The sequence below is a fragment of the Montipora capricornis genome, chromosome 8, assembly GCF_036669925.1.
Source record: "Montipora capricornis isolate CH-2021 chromosome 8, ASM3666992v2, whole genome shotgun sequence".
In the NCBI taxonomy this organism is placed as follows: domain Eukaryota; kingdom Metazoa; phylum Cnidaria; class Anthozoa; order Scleractinia; family Acroporidae; genus Montipora; species Montipora capricornis.
The window spans coordinates 26,687,137-26,695,120 of record NC_090890.1 but is presented as its reverse complement, the minus strand read 5'-3'; positions in this window follow the sequence as shown (position 1 = coordinate 26,695,120).

The following is a 7,984-nucleotide window of genomic DNA, read 5'->3' as shown; positions in this document are numbered from 1 at the left end:
GTTTTTGCCAGTAAGCAGCCTCTGCACTCTTTAGTAGCTTCTTTACCTCATATCTCTTCTGTTTGTACAGTCTCCATGTCTCGGAGTCACCTGATGACTTTGCCTTCTTTAGGAGTTTGTATCTTTTGTTCATCTCTTTTCTAATGGAGGTGTTGATCCATGGAAGAGATGTAGCTCTTATTTTGACATTTCGTAGAGGTAAGTGGTGATGTAGGATTTCATTATACAAATATTGCCAAGTATCTACGCTGTCGTCAATGTCATCAAATAGTCCGGTTAAGTGCCAAGGTGCTTGGTCAAAATCGCTTTTGAGTTGCCTTAAATCTAGCGATTTGTAGTTCCTAGTTGAGATGATTTTGGGTTTTGCATTACCTCTTGCAACTTTGAAGACAGCAAATATTAGGTGGTGATCAGAGATTCCCAAGTCAATAGTCCCAGAGGTTTGGGTTTTTGAAGGTTGGCTAGTTATCACAAGGTCAATAAGTGACTTTGAGTTAGCAGTAACACGAGTTGGACTATTTATGATGTTTTTTAGACCACAACTACATAGGATCCTTCGTAGGCGCTTCCCGTATTCAGACTCATTGTTGTTGGGTTTGTGTAACATATCAGAATTGAAGTCGCCCACGAGGATGATATTTTTCCTCTTTAACCAAATATTAGCGATCGGCTCTCTAAAAGAGTCGAAGAAGGAGGAGTCATTCGGTGATCTGTACACACAGCCAACAAGGAAGGATTGAGATCTCATAGTGATGTTTAACCATGAGGCTTCTATGTTTGGTCTGTCCCAAGCATGGGCAGGGTATACGGTAAGATCTTCTTTAAAGTAAATCAAAACACCACCTCCACGGGAATCACGGTCATTCCTCACAAAATTGTAACCAGAAATTCTGATCCAATCGTCTGATATACTGGAGTTTAGGTGAGTCTCAGTGATGCCAAGAAGATCAATCTTGACCAAGTGCAAGAGGTGCTGAACCTCACACAGCTTGTTCACAAGGCCATTAATGTTGAGATGACCAATCTTAAGGTTATTGTCTCCAAGAGATTGTTTAAGGACGAGAAATGGATCCTCCTGGGATTGAGACAAATTCATATTGTTATTCATGGTAGCAGTTACAACGGCAGGTATGGACTCGTTTCTTGGAACACTAGCAATAATCTCAGTGGTCTGAAGGCAACGGGGACAAGTCCAATCAAAAGTCGTTAGGCGTTGTAAATTTCTGTAGTCACGCGGCTTAACGTTTCCACATTTGATATGACACCACTTTGTACATCGGTCGCAACTCAAGGCTCGGTGGTTACGAGCGATTGTTTTCGAGCAAACAGAGCACTTTGAAGGACTAGAGCTCGGACCCGGATTGAGGGAAATATCGCCGCTTCTAAGGAGACGACTTTGTTGGAAACTGCTGTCGGAGTTGGCATAGTAGCACGTCCTCGAGCCAAGATATCTCCTACCACGTGCAACAGAAACAAGATGGCGAACATGAATCGACGTGAAGAGAAATGGATTTTTCAACGCAAAATTCGCTCTACAAGAGACAATATTTGTGAACTGGAAAGCTGAGCCACTGGAAAAACGGTTCCAATCGGATTGTTGACCAAGGGATGACAAAAAACCTGGTAAATTCAGCAAAAGTACGGAGAAGAAGAATACACGTCCCATCGCCATTACAACCGCTGACACCTTGTTCTTTACAATGCCTGGACTTTGTTGAAATTATACGTATATTATACATAAAAGATCTTTCTTGCGTTTGATTCTCCCAAGGTCCGGGCACAGCATTTTAGTTCAAGCCTTTGATATTTAAATTCTGTATTTGTATCAACGGTATGCAGATGAAGAAGTGGTGCCATTTCGCCACGAAAATATGAGGTATTTTAACGTACTTAAGACATTGTTATCACTTGGCCACGTGACGTGGTCACGTGAAAGTAATGTTATTTAGTTCCCCGTCGTTCAAGGAATCACCTCCTCAAATTTCATTGAAATTTATTAAACTTTGGAATAGTTATGGTTGAATTATGAAAAAAACGCTATTTCAGGGTTGTGAGCTATGCCTTAATTTTCTTGAGTAATGGACTAAATGGACTAATGGAAATCCTAGTTGGGTGATACTAAAACAACGCGACGAGAAAAAGGAAAACAACTTGTTAACTCTAATTATCAAAATGTAAATTCTCTTTGCTTGCGCCATCCCTACGTCCATCGAGTTATAGAAACACGATTTATGACCACTCGTATTTTCTTAGGGCTGTTTTGTAATGTATGATAATTATACGTTCCTCAATGACAACCCACAGGTGGAATATGTTCTCGCGTCATGGAAATTCAGCGATCTCTCTTAAAACACCCACGTTTGTAGTGTAAGGTATAGAGGGCCCATTGTTTGGAATTTAATTCCTGAAGCCATCAAGGACGCCGAGTTCCTCCTATCAACTTTTTAAACAAAAACTTAGGCCTCAAAGATACTGGACCAAATTCAATTCGAAAAAGAGGCCTGTCTGATAACATCAAAACAATGAGATTTGTTATATTTTTAGTTTTTAAATTTTAGAAGTTTTTATTATTATTTTTCATTTAAGGTTTTCTTGTAAATATAGATTTTAATTAAGTTGTTGGCAGGTCCACATCAGCCTTGAGGTTGCCGCAAACTGACCTGCCTTGGCAAATAGTATATCTATATATGTATGAATATGTATGTATGTATGTATGTATGTATGTATGTATGTATGTATGTATGTATGTATGTATGTATGTATGTATGTATGTATGTATGTATCTATGTGCGTATCTATGTGCGTACGTACGTACGTACGTATGTATGTATGTATGAATATGTATGTTCCTGGTATGATATATTAAAAATTTCTCAGATATTCGTACTGGCAATTTTATACTGAACGCTTTCTGCGCATCGTGAAGGCCCGGGAAAACGAGTTGGCAACATTTGCTTTGATATCCGTTTGATTTTGTTGAACGATTTTGACTGCTGGCGTGGACAAACGGTTTCAAGATCGATTCAATATCGATTCAACTTCATGTTTCAACACGGCTGAAAGGAGGAACATCGCTCTTCAAAGCCGTTTGCCCAGGCCTTAAGTAATCTTTAAGGACGTTCGCGCCCAAAACGTTCCCACGTACAGATTTTTTTTAAACTTGCCACGCAGAAAGGTAATGATCTACTTTTGCCAAAAAGGCAAAAAAAATGGGGGGTCACCGTGCTCGTTTTCGAGATCATGAGGTGCATTTTTAGAAGATTGCGTTACTTTAAGACGATCTTAGCTTACAACTGTCAGCAATAAAAAAGCTACATGAGTGAAATTTAGATCAGGTAAACGTACTCAGTTCAACATAACTAATATAACTAAATTAACCTTTGCAGCTGATGTCTTTTTCTGAGGTGAAATAGGCCTTGAAAACCGATACATATTAGTCTAAGAAAGAAAATTTCGGTCGCACGAGAGCATAAAAGGCCAAATATTTGTAACTTCGCACGTACAGATTTTTTTTGTTTTTTGTTAAAATGTACAAAATCAAGAAAGGAAGTGATCTACGGAAAGAACAATGGGGGTCACCGAGCATTCAAGAGAGTAAAATCGCTGCGAAGTTCTCAAAGCCATTGTCTATTCGCACTGTCACGCCATTGCGTGACATTTCCGAGAAGACCTGGATCCAAAGCTATCCCATGATGCCACATACTTTCATGTTCCATTCTTGTGGAAAATTTTTGCGCCTTCAGCCTCGTGTTTACTTGCGTGGTCTTCGATGCATGACGTGTGCGTGACATGTGCGGAAAGATGCGCAGTAGCAATGGGCGCGAACGTCCTTAAGTCTTTTGTTCTGATCTTCCATGATGCGTTTTATTTATGCTCGTGTGTCAAGCATAAAGACGTCAGTAGAAGACTTCTATGAAAGACGCCACACTCATATGACAAAAGGTAGCGCAATGTAAGGTTTGGAAACATATTTTATTTCAATTCAAGTTATTCTAAAGCCTTATTCCTCTTGAGTTTTTCATCTTTGATCATCATGTTCTTCCTGTCCTTCTTTCACGAAGTCTAGATCACAGCCTTGATTGTTGATGACTTATGTTTGTTCGTTTGTTTGTTTATTTATTTATCTATTCATATTATTCATTGATTACTAATAGCCTAAAAGGCTTTTATAAGAGATTGAGTGCACGAGGAATTAGAGAAAGCAGTGGTGCAGGGAAATTAAACGATTGCTAAAGTTGGTATATTGCCGACGCAAAATAATAATAAAAATACTCTCAGACCCAAATACTTTTTGTGTGGTACGTTTGCTAAATGACTTAAGTATTTTAAAAGCTTTCTCACATCCCTGGGACCTGTAGGATTTTCAAATGACGATTTCTTTACTCCATTAAATTACAATTAGTAAATTTTTACTCCATTCGAGTGATGCGAATTCGGTGAAACGGTGGCAACAAACAAGGCCAGTTGAAGTTACAAGCGGTCGAGGGAAGACTGGGGGACAGGGTATTTCTCTCTCTTTCTTTGAACATGCAGTCTTTAGGTAACGGAGATTACTGTAACCATGTACAGATGTTTCGATGACGAAATTATGAGGTAGGAAGCTCAAATCCATCGTGCGTACCGACAGTATTTGATTGTGGCCATCGTTGCGTGTCTACTCTGGTTTTTAGCGGAAAGCTAAGGCTTTCATGACCTCAAACAAGTGCACGTAATCTCAATGCAATAAATAAACTGGATGGAATCATTTGTAAACAGAACGTTGGTACTATTACTGGGACAATCCTTCAAAAGCTGAATTGGAATCGAACTTGCGACCTTGAACGTCTTTGAGAAGCCGCTTGGTATCAATGGAAAGTCTGAATGCCAATAAGGCTTCGGGGTCATGATGGCTTGCCTCCCTGACTCTTAAGAATGATCTCAAAGGAAATTGCCCCATCACCATGTACGATTTTCAACACTTCCATAGAGACGGCAGCATGGCCGGAAACCTGGAAAAAGGGTACATGGGCTCCTGTATTTAGAAAAGACACAAGCAATTATAGACCAATCACTCTCTTACCTGTTGTGGATAAAATTCATGAAATGTTATTGAGCAAACAAATTACAAATTTCATGGACCCCATCCTCACTGATAACTTAACAGCATACAGGAAATCACTCAGCTGCGAGACAACCCTAGTCCGACTTGTAGAAGAATGGAAGATGGAGCCATATTGTAGAAAACTGGTTGGCATACTGTCTACTGATATGAGTAAGGCATTTGATTCACTTTACTGTCCTCTTCTTATAAAAAAAATAGACCAATTTCGATATATTAAAATTCAGGCCTAAACAAAAGACATCATCTCGAGGCTCTGGGGAAAAATATAAGGATTTGTATGAGTTTATTCCCCAGAGCCTCGAGATGATGCCTTTTGTTTTGGAGTGAATTTTAATATATCGAAAGTGGTCTATTGGAATCATATCGCTTCTCGAACAAAGCCCTACTAGACGTTTGTATAGATGGAAGCAAACATTTAATGTGAAATCTTTCCACCCGCCATGATTGACACACCATCCAACTACTAACCTCATTCGGAGGATCTTAACTTCAGCTGACATGCATGCACTTGGACTAGAATCAACGATTGTGATCTTTGTGTTAAATTCGGACATGTATCATGTCGAACTTTATAACAATTGAAAGAAAAAATACCAAACTAACAAAAACCCGGTGTCTTGCCGTCATTTTGCCACAGATGCATCCTTGGTTTCGTGAGTTGTCAGCATTAAACACCTAAAGTAACTTGATCACAGGCGGCCGCTAGAATCTATGTCACTTTCGATTTTGCGATTTTACTTGTACGACCAAAAGTACGATAGACAATTGAACTTTGATTGAACGTAACAAAAATCTCCCGAAATTTTTTTCGCTGATGGTAACTTGTCATATTCGTGGCTCAAAATTTATGGTGTTTTCATCTCGCAAATTTTGTTCCTGATGACAAATACTTTTATTCTCGATCGACACTTCCTAAAAGTTCCTTCTGCTCTCCTTAAAAACTACTTTTCAATATTTATTTGGTTTTGCGTCAATATTTGTTTTGCATAAAGCAGGCTAACAAAATCTGTACCTTGCTTAGTTCGCATTTTTGAGCGTTAAAATAGAATTTTTGGTCGTGTGTTCCTGACAGCAAGTCGCATAGTTTGACATCCCCTATCCTGATACAAGCCCCGCCGGAATTAACTTCAGTGAACATTGGTCTTGGAGAGCTGTCAGAAGCTCAGAGTACACCCTTAAGCTTGTGGTGAAAAAGAAGTTGTAAATGATCAACATGTTAGCCTTGAAGCCAAATGTTTCTCGATTTCCTTTTATTTTCTTCAATCTTTCTGGATTTAGTATTTTACTGAACCACATGGCTTCTCAGGGGGTATTAAGCAAAGATATCTACCATGCCACTGTAATGATTTACGATACCAAAACAAGATCGTATATTATTACAGCTACATATTACGCAAGGACAACTTGAATCTCCTGAAAAAACAAAACGCACCTCAGGTGACAGTTATGGAAAAAACCACTGTCAAGTTACTGCACTACCACACGTACGTAATGCGTTCCTACTTTAAAAAATATCCCGATTCTGCTCAATCACCCACCCCCCCCCCCCCCCTCCCCTTTATAGCCAAAAATCCCGTATTCCAATAACTTTCGTTACCTAAATATCCCGTATCTGTTCTCGCGAGAAGCGATCACTAGGTTTTTTTGGTTTCGTTTTCGAGAGTTTTTTGTTCAGCTCGATTGTAGAATCATGACGAACTTTTGTAGTTTCTGAGAACTATTTACTACAGTAGTTGTAGCTTTTGTTGAATAGAGAGTTTTGTCTATTTGAACCCGGACTGGACTACTGGATTTAAGCTTTTTTTCTAAACGAGATTTCAAGTTATTGTGAAACGTTTGGTATCAAGTTACTCTAAATACTGAAATCAAGATTATGGAATTGTAAAATTTGAACTTTGGACTGGACTATAGAACACGCAATGACGGAATTTTGGATTTTTGAGCATTAAGGGAAATGGAGTACAGATGATGTCTTCTTGACTTCGCCACGGCAGATTTAAACAGTTTGCAAGGAACTAAACCAGGATTACGGAACCGGACTTGGAATACAGGGCCCGGTTGTTTGAAAACCTATTACCTTAATCCAGGATAAGCGCAAACTTTTGTTTCATCTTTTCAACTTTTTTGGTGAAAGTTTCCTTTGCTTATTTTTGTTTTTCAAGATTGACTTCTTTTAACGTAAATTTTTACCCAATATCAGCCTTGAACAGCATTTGGGAGTAGAGAATAAAACTCTCTTGTTAATTTTTAACCCGAGATTAGCGTTAATCGGCTTTTGAACAACTGGCCCAGGATGATAAGTTGTTGAACTGTGATTTGTAATAAGTTTTTTGGATGATTTAGGCTGATCTTGTAATTTTTGGATCAATGGAGTTAAGGAAGCAAGTAAACCTGTAGGATTTGAATATAGTCTCCTTCAAAAAATAAATAAATAAAAAATCCCGTATCCTGATAACAGGGCTTCGTTGTTTGCATTTGCAAATTTAGTAACATTAATAATGTGTTTTTACAACAAACCACTTCAAGTTATATTACAGATTTATCTTTCTGGTAATCTCTCACCATTTTCCGAAGTTTATCTGTAGTTGAAGTTCACTGTAACTGGACAATTTGTGTTAACTGTTCGCGCATTCCACGGATACGCCCTTGTAGGCGTCTTGTTTATAATTATGACAGGAAATTTATTACTTCCCTGTAATTATTATGAAAGTAAGAAATGAACTCTACACTGCTTTATCAGGCTTATCGAGATAAACGTATTTAATATCAACAGAATTACATGCAGAAGTCATAGCGTTCGACACAACGTTTCAGATAAAATTTGATCACAGAGAACTATAATTCTTTTATTTTGACAAATGGGTGCATATTACTAAGTATTTA